Genomic DNA, 14,934 nt, shown 5'->3' on the forward strand with positions numbered 1-14,934 from the left:
TTCTGCACCATTAAGAATAAACTGGGTGACAGTTGTTGTTAAGATCATGGATTTAACTTTATAATTCTATTACACAAAATTGAAGTAGAATCATTGGTTCTTGACAATGGGAAAATGAGTGTGGTGACTCCACTCCATAATCCGCAGCAGCCTGCACTAGGGAAAGGCCCTACCTGCTCAGTCTCAAATCTAACCATCTAAAGGCAGTCTGGCAACAGTTCTTGGCAGCTTTTCTGATATTTCTGGTTGTGGAACTGATTCTCCCTCCTAGAAACAAATTCTGACTTTCAGTTCATTAGCAAAACACAGACAGATGTTGTTCATCTTCGAAATCTCAGATAAAACAGCTATAGTCTCAGCTAGAACATTGTACACCACACCAACCTTGCTCCCGAATGCAGAGCTCTCCCCATTGTGGCATAGCAGACCATGACACCAAGGAGGAAGCCTTTGTGTGAAGTAAGGTTCCAAATCTGGTCTGATTCATGCAGATTACATTGGCTCACGAGAAAGAGCACAATATCACAGACATGGAACCAGAAACCTAGAGAGGCCTTTTTTCCCACATTTTTAAATTTTAAATTTTAACAATTTCTAACATTTTGCCATGTTCACATCATGTGAAGATATTATAAATATACATATATACTATTTTTCCTGAGAACAGGCATATTAATGTCACATAATATGGATTCATAACAATGATCATAAAGAGAAGGGGAAAGGGTATATTGTCACATAGATGGCATAATTCAGTGAAGACAATACTTATAACTATCTATATGCCACATAATATGTCATCCACACAATTTTTTATTCTATGTATATTAGCTTTCACATACGAGAGAAAACATGGTATTTGTCTTTCTGTATCTGGCTTACTTCACTTAACATACTAATTTCTAGTTACACCCAATTTATTATAAATGTATTATTTCGTTCTTTCTATGGCTGAGTACTATTCCATTGTGTATATATTTACCACATTTTTAATCCAGGTATCAGTTGATGTATATACAGGTTTATTACATATCTTTGTTATTGTAAATTGGGCTGTTGTAAATGTGGAGGTACAGATATTTCTTTAATATGCTGACTTCAACTCCTTTGGATATATTCCCAGAAGTGGGATAGCTGGATCATATAGTAGATCCATTTTTAGCTTTCTGAGGAATCCATTTTTAGTTTTTGATAATGGCTGAACTAATTGCCATTCCCACCAGCCATGTATTAGGCTCCCCCTTTCTCTACAACCTCACCAGCATTTGTCTTTTTCTTTCAATTTTGAATAATAGTCGTTATATCTGGGGTAAGATGAAAAATCATTGTGATTTTTTTAAGAATTATTTATTTAGTTGAAAGAGTTACAGAGAGAGGAAGAGACAGAGACAGAGACAGAGACAGAGAGAGAAAGAGATCTTCCATCTGTTGGCTCACTTCTCAGCTGTCTGCAACAGCCTGTGCTGGGCCAAGTTGAAGCCAGGAACCAGGAGCTTCATCCAGGTCTCCCATGTGGGTGGAAGGGGCCCCAATACTTGGGCCATCTTCCACTGCTTTTCACAGGCCATTAGCAGGGAGCTGGATCATAAGTGGAGCAGCAGGACATGAACTGGCACCATACAGAATGCTGTAGTCACAGGCTTTACCCAATACACCAAAATACCAGCCCCACTCACTGTGATTTTTATTTGCATTTGCCTGATGGCTAGTTATCTTGAGCATTTTTTATGTATCCGTTGTCCATTTGTTTTGGTTTTTTTTTTCCTTTGAAAAATGTCTATTCACATCCTTTGCTCATTTCTTAACTGAATTGTTTTTAGAATTTCTTGAGCTCCTTAAACATTCTGTATATTAATCCTTTATCAAATGCATAGTCTGCAAATATTTTCTCCAATTCTGTCAGTTGTCTCTTCACCCTGTTAATTGTTTCCATTGCTGTGCAGAAGCTTCTTAGCTTTATATAATACCACATTTCTATTTTTATCTTTATTTCCTGTGTTTTTAGAGTCTTATCCAAAAGGATAAGGTCAAGATATTGGTCGAGTATTTCCCTGATGTTTTCCTCTAGTAGTTTGATAGTTTCAGGTCTTAAGTTTAAATCCTTGCCCATTTTGAGTGTATTTTTGTATGGTATATAAGGTAGAGGTCTGTTTCAGACTCCTAAAGGTGAAAATTCAATTTCTCAAACACCATTTGTTGAAGAGACTGTCCTTTTTAGCATGTTCATCAAAGATTAATTGGTAGTAGATGCACAAGTTTATTTCTGAGGTTTCTACTCTGTTCCATTGGTCTACATGTCTATTTTTATGCCAGAACAATGCTGTTTTTGCAATAATGGCCCTGTAGTATGCCTTGAAATCTGACTATTGTGATGCCTCAAGCTTTGTTTTTATTAAAGATTGCTTTGGCTATCCAGGGTTTTTTGTTTGTTTGTTTCCATATGAATTTCAGATTTGCTTTTTCTAGTTCTACGGAGAATGTTCACGGAGTGAAAGGATCAATATTATCAAAATGTCCATCCCACCCAAAGCAATTTACAGATCCTATGCAATGCCTACCAAAATTATCAACAGTGGCTTATATCCAATTTATTGTCTCATTGCCCTATTCTGAATAACAGTAGGAAAATAATGCTGTTTGGGCCAGCACTGTGGTGCAGCAGGTTAACGCCCTGGCCTGAAGTGCTGGCATCCCATTTGGGCGCCAGTTCAACTTGGCTACTCCACTTCCGATCCAGCTCTCTGCTATGGCCTGGAAAAGCAGTAGAAGATGGCCCAAGTCCTTGGGCCCCTGCACCCATGTTGGAGACCCAGAAGAAGCTCCTGGCTCCTGGCTTCGGATCGATCGGCACAGCTCTGACCATTGCAGCCAATTGGGGAGTAAACCATCATATGGAAGACCTCTCTCTCTCTCTCTCTCTCTCTCTCTCTGCCTCTCCTCTCTCTGTGTAACTCTGACTTTCAAATAAATAAATCTTTTTAAAAAAAGAAAATAATGCTGCTTATATCAAAAATCCCATGCTCTTTTGGATTTTGTAGATCATTTGGCCAGTTAAAGGTGATAATGTAGGGGCCGGCACCATGGTGCACTAGGTTAATCCTCTCCCTGTGCGCTGGCACCCATATAGGATGGGTTGCTCCTCTTCCAGTCCAGCTCTCTGCTATGGCCTGGGAAGGCAATAGAGGATGGTCCAGGTCCTTGGGTCCCTGCACCCACGTCGGGGGCCAGGAGAAGGCACCTGGCTCCTGGCTTCGGATCAGTGTAGCTCAAGCCATTGTGGCCATTTGGGGAGTGAACCAACGGAGGGAAGACCTTTCTCTCTCTCTCTCTCTCTCTCTCTCTCACTGTCTGTAACTCTACCTCTCAAATAAATAAATAAAATCTTTTAAAAAAGTGATAATGTAATTGAGATAATCTTTAAAACTGGATATTTAACATCCCCTGTAAAATATGATCTAAATCTTCATCTCTCACCAAAACAATAAGAGACTTGATATGTGATAATGAGTTCAGGAAGCAGGCATTTATCTTAGCAGTAAAGATGCCTACAACTCACACTTAGAGTTCCTGGATTTTGCTCCTGGCTCTCACTCCCTATTTTAGCTTCCTGCTAGTTCAGACCAGGTATGGGTGATCCCGTGAGGCTGCCTGCCTAGCCCACGCAGTTATCCTGGCTGCGGGCAGGCAGAGGGACCCTTCCAGGCACATTTCCTCCACCCTTGCCTTCTGCCAATCAGGTAAACTGCTCCCAAGTGTGGCCCAGGCCCACCTGAAATGCTACCCTAGCGATGTGACCTTCAAGCTGATTGGAGAGGCATATTGGCGCCAGTGTTGGCTCTGTCCTACAGAATTAGCATTGCCTTGAATTAGTTACGACCCTTCTGCTTGCCCTTTAAAAGTATACATGGCTGTGAATAAAGACGGACATGTTCACTGACACTTGTCTCCAGTGTTTCTTGTGAAAGAACACCGTTGGCCCGCTCTCCCCGACAGTGTGGCCTCGCAGGAAGAGGTCGCACCCTGGGAGGCAGCAGGTGATAGTTCAAGTAATTGGGTTCTTGCCACCCATGTGGAAAACCTAGATTGTGTTCCTGGCTCTCAGCTTCAGCCTTGACCGCCATCTCAGCCATTGAGGGTATTTGGGAGTAGAGAATACTCTTTCTCTTTTTCCCTCCCTATCTCCCTTCCTCTCAAATAACGTAATTTTTTAAAGTGAATTCACTCGTTCATTCATTCAACAAATATACACTAAGGGTCTACCATGTGTCATCATCTTTTTTTTTTAGATTTATTTTGTTTATTTGAAAGACAGACTTACAGAGAGAGGTAGAGACAGAGAGAGAGAGGCCCCAAATGGCTGCAACCGCCGGAGCTGAGCTGATCCGAAGCCAGGATCCAGGAGCTTCGTCCAGGTCTCCTGCTTCGGTGCAGGGGCCCAAGCACTTGGGCCATCCTCTGCTGCTTTCCCAGGTGCATTAGCAGGGAGCTGGATCAGCAGTGGAGCACCAGCACTCGAACCAGCACCCACATGGGATCCCAGTGCTGCAGCCACGGCTTTAACCCGCTGCGCCGTAGTGTCGGCCCTGTGCCACCATCTTAAACTCACACATTTAAATCTCCAGAGAGCTTCTGCCCTGATTCTATTCACTTATTTAAAAATTCACACATTACAAGAGTTCATATTTCCCAAAATTCATATGAAGTCCACTGAAAAATAATATCATCACTAGATATTACAAAGGGCTTGTCAAAGAAGAAAAGCATCTGTCCACCCTCAATCTCACTATTTCGTTAAAAATAATCCTAGTTCTTAGCTGTTCCTAAAAGGCATCTTAAACTTAACATACCCAAAACAAAATATTTTCATTCCTCCACAAACTTATTTCTACCCATGCTCTAGTTAACGGTGTCACCTTTCATGAAAGGTGACCTTGGAGTCATCTTTGAATCTGCTCTCTTTCACCCTTCTCACGAGCTAAGCTCTTTCTGTTCTACCCCCAGCCTCCCCATCCACCATCCCAGGTCCCATTTCCCACCATTTCTACCACTACTACTTCAACTAAGCCAATGTCTCTTCTAATCTAGACAATTACAATATATTTTAACTGATCTCCTCATTCATTCTTTACTTAAAAAATATATTCTGTAGGGGACTGGTGTTGTGGTGTAGCTGGTTAAATCCACCACATGCAACACCAACATTCCATAAGGGCAATGCCACTTCCCATCCAGCTCCCTGTTAATATGCCTAAGAAAGCAGCAGAAGATGGCCCAAATACCTGGGCCACTGCCACCCATGTGGAAGACCCAAAAGAAGTTCATGGCTCCTGGCTTCAGCCTGGCCCAGTCCCAGCCATTATGGCCATCTGGGAAGTGAACCAGCTGATGCAATATCTCTCCCTCTCTCTCTGTAACTCTGACTTCCAAATAAATAAAAAAAACTATTCTGTAACCAGTGATGAGAAACTAATCCTAATTATGCCCTCTAATGCTTAAACCTCTCCAAAGGCTTCCAATCACACTTGAAATAAAATCAGCTTTCCAAGAGTCAATGCTCATCATTCTCAGCCTTGGGTGCTTAGCAGAATCCTCTAAGGAGCTTTGAAAAATAACAACTGCCATCCAGATTAACTGAATCCGAGTTTCTCGGGAGCAGGCTCTGGCACTGTTTTGGATATTTTTAAGTATGCATTCTGAGTGGAGGACTGCCAGCCTACACAGCCTCTCTGCTACCATTGACCCTTTAATCCATTTCACTGCAGCCCCATTAGCTCTGCTTTCTTTGGGCCACAAAGAACTGCTTCCCCTCCACCTGCCACCTACTGATCATCTTCACAGAATTGGTTCCATTTTGTCATTCAGGTCTCTACTCAATTATTACCTCTTTAGAGGAATCACTCCATACCTGACACTAGTGTTCTCAAAGTAAACTATATCATATCCAGCACAGCTGCTGTATCAGCTGAAAACGTTTTTACCAGGCCTCCACTGAACAAAAGCCAGAGATGTGGCCCAGCAATCTGTGTTTAAAAAGTCTTCCAAATGATTCTGATGCACACTAAAGGTTGAGCAGCATTCTAACACACACAATTGTATATACTCGTAAATATACTTGCACATGTTGTTATATGAGCACCTCTAACCCGCTGCTTTATCTTCTCATAGCAACCTTCTGAAACTCTTACACCTCCCTAAAATAGAAGCTCTGTGAAAACTTGTGTTCACTGTATATGCCCAATGATAAGAATAGTGTCTGTCTGACACACAGTAAACATTCGATATTTAATTAATAAATGAACCGATAAACAAACCGATCCAGTCTCTTTCTCCTCCAGAAGCCTGAAGGGTTTGTTTTATTTGTTTATGTTTTCCGCTAAAGATAGGGATCCGAAGGAGGATGTGCATAGGGATCTACCACAGAAGGTCTTAGACAACATTATCAAAACCCAACAAAAGAAGCCACAGGCCAACCAACACTACAAGCTCTTTCAGAAAGGAGACTTTTTAAATGAACATTCTTAGTTCATATGAATGTGAACTAATTGCTACCTGTGACTCATGCACAGCTGGAAACGCTCATGAAGTCACAGGTTACTGGCCAAGGCATTTTTCCAAGAAACAAATCTGCACAGGAACAGCACTCAAGAGAATCTTGAAAGCAGAGATAAGGAGATTGGGGCTCTGATCAGAGTCCAAAATGATCCCACTCCAAAAGACAATCTACCTCAACTGGGGAACCCTGGAAATGGTGATAACCTCTTCATATATGTTCTCTCCTTCCACTCACATTCACGATTCCCAATAAATACCATTTCTTTGACTTAAACTTTTTTTTAAATTGTAGTGAGAACCCTTGCTTATCTTTGCTTGCCATTTTTAACATCTTTTTTTAGTAGATGGCTATCTTTAGTACTTTTCTTTTAGACTGTTTACCATTCTCCAATTGATTGATAATTAAATTTACTCACATCTATCATATATATTGTCATTATGTTTGCAAATTTATTGTACTCCTTGTTTTCATTATTCCTCTCTCAGTCACAAGTTAAAATTTTATTTAGTCAAATATATCAATCTTTTTCTTTAGAGTTTCTTAATTTTCTTTGAATAAACATAAAAGCCTGCTCCACTACAAATATTTTAAAAATATTCACCCACATCTCATTCTAATACTTTTATGGCTTTTTAACTTTTAGGGTTAAAAATTTGATCCAGCTGGAGTTCATTTTAGTATAAAGGTTAAGTGGACTTCAAAAAGTTCATACAGAATGATAATTATTTAATTTTATTTTTCTACTAGCTTTTAGAAACCTCTTGATATATCCCAATGAAATGTTTGTGGATGAATAACTTTAATGTGCTATTAATGCGTAATAATCTAAATTTCAATGAGTAAAGCAATGGGTCATTAACCAATTCCAATTTGGTTATCAATGCCAACAACAACAGTAACAACTACTTCTTCTACAGTCCTTATTATACGTCACACACTATAAGTGATCTAAACACTTGAACTCATTTAATCCTCAAACAAGCCAATGGAGAGTTTCTATTCCTAGATTAGTTTTACATAATACTCAGCCACCAGTAGATGAAGAAAGTTGTCCAGGGTCACATCACCACCAACTGGAAGCCACACTCTGAGACTAAAGCATTGAGGAACCTATGCTTTTGTTACCATGTTATTCTGTTATCTTTTGTGTGTCATAGAACACTGTTGACTGCAAGATAGAGAAAGCAACAGATTGTTTGCGTTATTACCATCTAAGAGGCATGTAAATTTTATCATGACATTCTTTATTTCTGAATGCTTTCCTAATCTGAAAACTGAATAAATATGGCCCCACTCCTCCCCCCTCTCATCCACTTTCTCCAAAAAACATCTACCTCAGAACTGAGTAATAATGCCTTTGGTTACACATCTGATAATGGACCTGTAAGTTTCCAGCACAAGGTAATTCAAAACCTGCTACCTCCCTCAACTAATCCACACTCTTCCACATCTTGGAAGTTAAAAATCCCATCAAAAAATTCTATAATTTCCAAAGCATGCCCTGATATGAAGTGTGTACACAACAAAGCTGCTACAAATTAGATTTCAAAGATTTACTAAAGATTATTCAGAACACTATTAATAATAATGTTGTAACTCTGGTTGCTATTTAAAAGAATGAGTAACTTTCAGCTTCATAATCAAGGCAAAGGAAAGGCATTTTTCCTTCTTTTAAAATTCCAAAACCACAAGGATAACAGGAAAAACAAACACAAAGCCCAAATTCAATGAAATGAAGAAGTGATTGTAATCTAACATTTGGAGATGGAAAGTACATGAAGGAAACATTTTAGCAGAAAGAAGAAAAGTTAAACCAATGACTAAAGAAGCAAACCATTTGCCCCTGGAAATGCCTAGTAAATGGAGATACTTGGTACTCTGGAAGATAGAGTTAAAGGCACTTGATAAAATGAAGTTATCTTTAGTTTATTCATTAATGGACTGAGGCTGGCTTATACTGAGGCTTGTAAAAACTGGTTGTTAGTATCTGTTTCCAACTCTGCTGGGATCTCACATTAGTAGCTAAAATCAACCACAGTAGGAGTATTTACACTACAGAAATTGGTGAAAGCTACAAATCAGAGTTTTGCTTTTTTTTTTTTTTTTTTTTTTTTTTTGGTTTTGTTTTCCAAGAGCTGGTTGTTAAATACTTACCAGCACACTAGGCTTCCATTTCCTAAACTTTCTCACTCTCTAGAAATTTGAGATTTTTTTCAGCAGAGGAAGTAGATTTTAGGCTCAGGTACAGCAGTCATAAAAGAGGGCAAGTGAGAGGTACAATGCTGAAATCAAGAATACAATGTGAATTTGTGTACACTGAGCACTGATTTCCTTCAACCTAGACATCAGCATTCAGACTGCATCCCCCTGGCAGCGAAATAAGAATTCTTCTTTAAAGAAACTAAACTACTCAAGGGAAAATGTTTATGTATAGTGATGTTTTGAGGCTCCCTCAATGAAAAGTCCAATGACTTATCTGAACACCCTATGGTGAATTAGTTCATCAGACACACACATTTGGACATGCAAAGTCTGCAAGGCTTATTTTCCAAACACCCTTTCCCAAAAAGCAAGCATGGAATCTGTCCCACCAAAACAAAGGAATAAGCCAAAAAAGAGGACAGGGGCTGAGGGAATGACAAAGAGAGGCAATGGGCATTCCCAGAATGACAACATAAGGAGATAAACACTAACCCAACTACTGAAAATATTGAAGTGGTTCTTCTATGAAATGGGACAAGGCAAGGAGAAAGAAGATAACATAATTTTTGTTGTTATAAGCTCTCTAGAAGGATTTGACATAAATTATTTTCACGTAACATTTTTACCACATTTAAAAATTTAATTAAGAAATAATGAAAAATAAAAATCACTTATAAATTATGTACAATGGCAGAGAATACGGGAATTATTCTCATATTCTAGTAATAAAGGGATTCCTACATCTTACCAATAGGAAAAAAGTTGTAAATCAGGAGAGGTCTGGTTGAAATATCTTGCAGCAAACTATTTGAGTGTCTACCTTGGAGTACTATACTCAGTCTTGCTTAGTGACAGGCCATTAGACAAGAGAACCTGTGATGAACATATCAATGACAAGTGGGGACAGTTCTGAGCATGCCTTCTGGGGGAGGTCAGAATGTTTACTGGCACAACCACACTTACTCATCAAATGTTCATAAAATTCAAGCGGCCCTGTGAGATTCTAATTTCATTTTCTAAATATTAAAAAAAAAACTTTCTCCTTATACTTTTATTTCCTGCTTTGAAACACCAATCTAAGTGCTGGGTTGGGTAGAGACTGATTTCACAACTACAGGAGGAAATTACTGAGAGGGGGGCAGGTTTAAAGCAGGAAGAACAAGAGCTACAAAATGTAGTGGTAAGGAAGAAATAAGTCATTCTTTCTGGAAGTTAATTGGAGAAAGAAAGAGAAATTCAATGGTAACAGCAGCATGTGGGAAAGAATTTTCCAAATAGTGGAGAGCTGCATTTGTTCAAAGCCAAAAAAAAAAAAAAATGCAATTAAAATAACAAAGTTAGATCACAGTGTGAATGGAAACAAAAGATAGAAATGAAGGTGACCAGGGAGCCCCCCCATGAAATTCAAAGAAGATTCAAAAGAAATGTCTCCAAGATAAACAGAAGAAAACAAGAAAACATGAGGAATGTTTCCCCGGATCACATTAGTTTTTAGTGAAAGGAAAGGGCTAGTTATCTTTTTGTTTTTATTGTACAAATCAAAGGCTTTTAATGCTACTGTTCAAACATCACTAAGCATTCAAGCCAAAGTGGATCCTAGAGAGTAACTCTTAGACAAGAAACCTACTTGAAGGTTCACCTTTGAAATTTAAAAGTGATCCCACTGAACAAATGCTATTTCTTTCAAAATGGTAAATCTAGAAAGTTATTTAGAAGTTTTGATCCTATTTCTTTCTTCTTTTTTTAATTTTTAATTTTAATTTCAATCAGTTTTTAACAGATTCAATGTGCCTTGTGGATACAGTTTTTTAAAGATTGATTTATTTATATGAAAGGTGGGGTTACAGAGGCAGAGGGAGGGAGGGAGAGAGGGAGAGAGGGTGGGGGAGAGAGAGAGAGAGAGAGAGAGAGAGGAGATCTATATGTTGATTCACTCCCCAAATGGTAGCAATGGCAGGAATTAGGCAGATCAGGAGCCAGGAGCCAGGAGCTTCTCTGGATCTCCCACATGGGTGCAGGGGCCCAGGGACTTGGGCCATCTTCTGCTGCCTTTCCAGGTTACCAGCAGGAAGCTGGACTGGAAGTGGAGTAGCTGGGAACCAGCACCCATATGGGATTCCAGCACTGCAAGTGGGAACTTTCCTCACCATGCCACAGTGCCCAGCCCCATGTAGATACAATTATAAGAACATAATGATATTCCCTTCCTGCCTCCCTCCCTTCCACCTTCCTTCTTTATCCCTTTCTTTCTTTTAATTTTTGAGATAACAATATGCCTGGAAAAGACTTTTTTGGTTGAGTCTGCTTGGGGTTCTTTTAGTTTCTTGTATCTGGATGTCCATAATGCCCATCTCTCAAGAGCTGGGAAATTTTCAAATATTTCATTTAGTAGGTTCCTCAATGCCTTTTTCCTTTTCTTCTCCTTCAGGAATACCTATAATAGGAATATTTGGTCACTTAATGGTACCTTATATTTCTCATAGACTTTCTTCATTCTTTTAATTCTTCTTTATTTTTGTCTGATTGGGTTACTTCAAAATTCTTGTCTGAGAGATCAGAAATTCTTTCCTCCACTTGATCTATTCTGTTGTTAAAGCTCTCTATTGTGTATTTTTTATCACACTGATTAAAGATTTCATCTCCAAAATTTCTATTTGGTTTTTCTTAATGAGTTCTATCTCCTTAGTAATATTTTCATTCATGTCACTCATTGATTTCCTCATTTCTTTAATCTACTTGTATTCTCTTGCATCTCACTGATTTTCCTTAAAATCATTATTTTGAATTCTGTATCTGTCACTTCATAGATTTCCTCAGTTCAGGATCTAATTCTGGAGGATTATTGTGTTCTTTTTTATTATTATTATTTATCCAGTCTTTTTTTTTCATTTTTTTAAAACTTTTATTTAATGAATATAATTTCCAAAGTACAGCTTATGGATTACAATGGCTTCCCCCCCATAACGTCCCTCCCACCCGCAACCCTCCCCTTTCCCACTCCCTCTCCCCTTCCATTCACATCAAGATTCATTTTCATTTCTCTTTATATACAGAAGATCAGTTTAGCATACATTAAGTAAAGATTTCAACAGTTTGCTCCCACACAGAAACATAAAGTGAAAAATACTGTTTGAGTACTAGTTATAGCATTAAATCTCAATGTACAGCACATTAAGGACAGAGATCCTACATGAGGAGTAAGTGCACAGTGACTCCTGTTGTTGACTTAACAAATTGACACTCTTGTTTATGGCATCAGTAATCACCCTAGGCTCTTGTCATGAGTTGCCAAGGCTATGGAAGCCCCCTGAGTTCACTGACTCTGATAATTTTTAGACAACGCCATGGTCAAAGTGGAAGTTCTCTCCTCCCTTCAGAGAAAGGTTCCTCCTTCTTTGATGACCGTTCTTTCCACTGGGATCTCACTCGCAGAGATCTTTCATTTAGGTTTTTTTTTTTTTTTTCCCCAGAGTGTCTTGGCTTTCCATGCCTGAAATACTCTCATGGGCTTTTCAGCCAGATCCGCATGCCTTAAGGGCTTATTCTGAGGCCAGAGTGCTGTTTAGGACATCTGACATTCTATGGGTCTGCTGTGTATCTCACTTCCCATGTTGGATCATTCTCTCCCTTTTTTATTCTATCAGCTAGAATTTGCAGACACTAGTCTTGTTTATGTGATCCCTTTGGTTCTTAGTCCTATCGTTATGATCAATTGTGAACAGAAATTGATCACTGGGACTAGTGAGATAGCATTGGTACATGGCACCTTGATGGGATTGAATTGGAATCCCCTGGTATGTTTCTAACTCTACCATTTGAGGTAAGTCAGCTTGAGCATGTCCCAAATTGTACATCCCTTCCCTCTCTTATTCCCACTCTTATATTTAACAGCGATCACTTTTCAGTTAAGTTTCAGCACTTAAGAATAACTGTGTATTGATTACAGTATTCAACCAAAAGTATTAAGTAGAACAAACAAAAAAAATACTAAGAGGGATAACATATCAAGTTGCTCATCAATAGTCAGGGTGAGGGCTGATCAAGTCACCGTTTCTCATAGTGTTCATTTCACTTTAACATGTTTCCTTTTTGGTGTTCTTTTGGAGTTGTCATGCTATCTTGCTACTTCATGTCTCCTGTGTTCCTTTGTTGACATATGCCCATCTGGTGCACTCGTCCCCTCTTCTTATGGAGTAGGTTTTATTGTAAAAGAGTTTATGGTTTAGCTGACAGGCAGGGTATCATTTGGCTTGTTGTTTTGACTTTGGTTCTAGGTGATCGCAGGAATGTAGTCTCTGAGTGATTTATTTTGTCTTAATAGATGTCAGCTGTATCTATAAGTGACACAGTGGCCTAGTCTCCTGCAGTTCTTAGGGACAGAAGTGTGGCTTTGAGATGAATAAGGATTTCCTTAGGTGTGTATCTTTGGTCCACAGAGAGTCTGTTGTCAATTTCCCTGGGGGAGGAGATAGCCAGGGCCTTGTTCTTGGAACTGAGGGAGAAAAGGGTGGCTGCTAGGCTTTGTGGCACCAATTGCTGTGGCTCTAAGACTGTGTGATACGGATGGAACTTTCCTCAGAAGCTGCTAGGAGAGTCCAACTGGTGCTATGGCTTATAATATCAGCAGTCCTAGTCCTAGGACTGGAGGATGTGAAATGAACCCTGTTCCAGTCCTACGGGGTGACTACAAGGTAACAGGAGGTTTTACTGTGGAGGGTATGAGTCCAGAGAGGTGGAATGCAGGTAGGTTCTTAACTGTGTCCAGCAGGTAGGTTCCAGTGGCACTGAGAAATATATAGAATGAATGTTTACAGTTCTGGTGTTGCAGGTATAGTGGGGTCATTATCCAGATCTCCCAGAGTGGGAGTGGATCTTTTTATGAGCTGCTTCTGGTGTTAGCCCCCAGAAGCTAAGGTGAATCCCCCTGGTTCACAGAGAGTACATGAGCACAGTTCTGGGGCTAAAGCCCAAAAACTCCCATAGGTTACAGGATTCAGAGATTTGTCCTTTGCCCCACATATTGCCCTGGCTCCATGATGCTGGTAGGAGCAGTATGACGGCATGCAGGGCGACTTTCCGCTGCCAAGTACAGCACTCTGTGGCGGGGGGGGGGGGGGGGGGGGGGGGGCTTGCAGGGCAGGTGGGAGGAAGCAAGGTGGCTTCCTTGCTCCAAGCCTGGCAGTTGATCAGACCCCAGACAGGTCTTCAGAGTGAAATAAAAGTTAATGGGTGACCACGGAATTTCCTCTCAGCTGAAACTGCGAGTGGCTGGGCACATGGCAATTTCTTCCTACCTTGACATGGTAAGGTGGTGGCTCACAGTCAACAGCTGGTGGCACCATATGGTTGGCTGCAGTGGTGTCTCTGTCTTCTCTCCTCTTGTCTCTTGTCCCATGGAGTCTTCGTTGGTTTTTTTCACTTCTTCACCAAAAATTTCTATCAGTTAGACCCCTGGAAATGTAGTCATTCCTTTGTTCTTTTATATCCCAGAGCCGCTTGAGTTACTGAGGCTATATCATATTCAGCCATCTTGGATCTCCCAGGGCTAGTCATCTTCTAAGGGGGAAGTCAGGGCTGGGACCTTACAAGAGTAGACAGATTCAAGAACAGCTATCCACCAAGAGTAGGCCACCAAAAGTCCCCAAAGGCCATCCCACAGACCAGTAGAAGGCTTGCTGCACCCAAGAATCACCCAAGGGAGGAGTCAAATAGATTCTCCAGTTCCACCCTCAGAAACTTCTATAGTAGGTCCTGGATGAGACTGCCTCCCCAGGGGATCATTATGAGTAATTAAATGTGGATACCACTGGATAGTGATCTCCAATATATGAATAAATATTTCCGAATAGTATCAGGAGACATCAGGAAGCTGAAATGCCACAGCACCAGCCCCTAATTGCTCTTTTACAAGCAATAATAACAAAAGTTAAAATCTCTTATGAAAGGGCCGATGTTGTGTCACAGTGGGCAAAGTCGCCGTCTGCAATGCAGGCATCTCATATGGGCACCAGTTCATGACCTGGCTGTTCCACTTCTGATCCAGCTCCTATTAATGTGCCTGGGAAAGTAGCAGAAGATGGCCAAAGTCCTTGGGACCCTATTACCCATGTGGGAGACCCAGAGGAAGCTTCAGGCTCCTTGCTTCTGTTTGGCCCAGTCTCAGCCAGGTGTAGGATATG

At 40.3% G+C, this 14,934-nt stretch overlaps 1 protein-coding gene and 1 pseudogene across 2 annotated transcripts in view; one reads left to right on the plus strand and one right to left on the minus strand.

Moving 5' to 3' along the window:
• Window positions 1–14,934, minus strand: part of PLCL1 (phospholipase C like 1 (inactive)) — a 451,746-nt gene that overhangs the window by 245,885 nt on the left and 190,927 nt on the right. The window lies entirely within an intron of this gene.
• The window catches only part of LOC138849126 (protein SPT2 homolog pseudogene), a 281,484-nt pseudogene that overhangs the window by 122,491 nt on the left and 144,059 nt on the right, over window positions 1–14,934 (plus strand).

Source organism: Oryctolagus cuniculus, chromosome 3 (assembly GCF_051225735.1).
Source record: "Oryctolagus cuniculus isolate XC-2025 breed Fujian yellow rabbit chromosome 3, ASM5122573v1, whole genome shotgun sequence".
Taxonomy (NCBI): Eukaryota; Metazoa; Chordata; class Mammalia; order Lagomorpha; family Leporidae; genus Oryctolagus; species Oryctolagus cuniculus.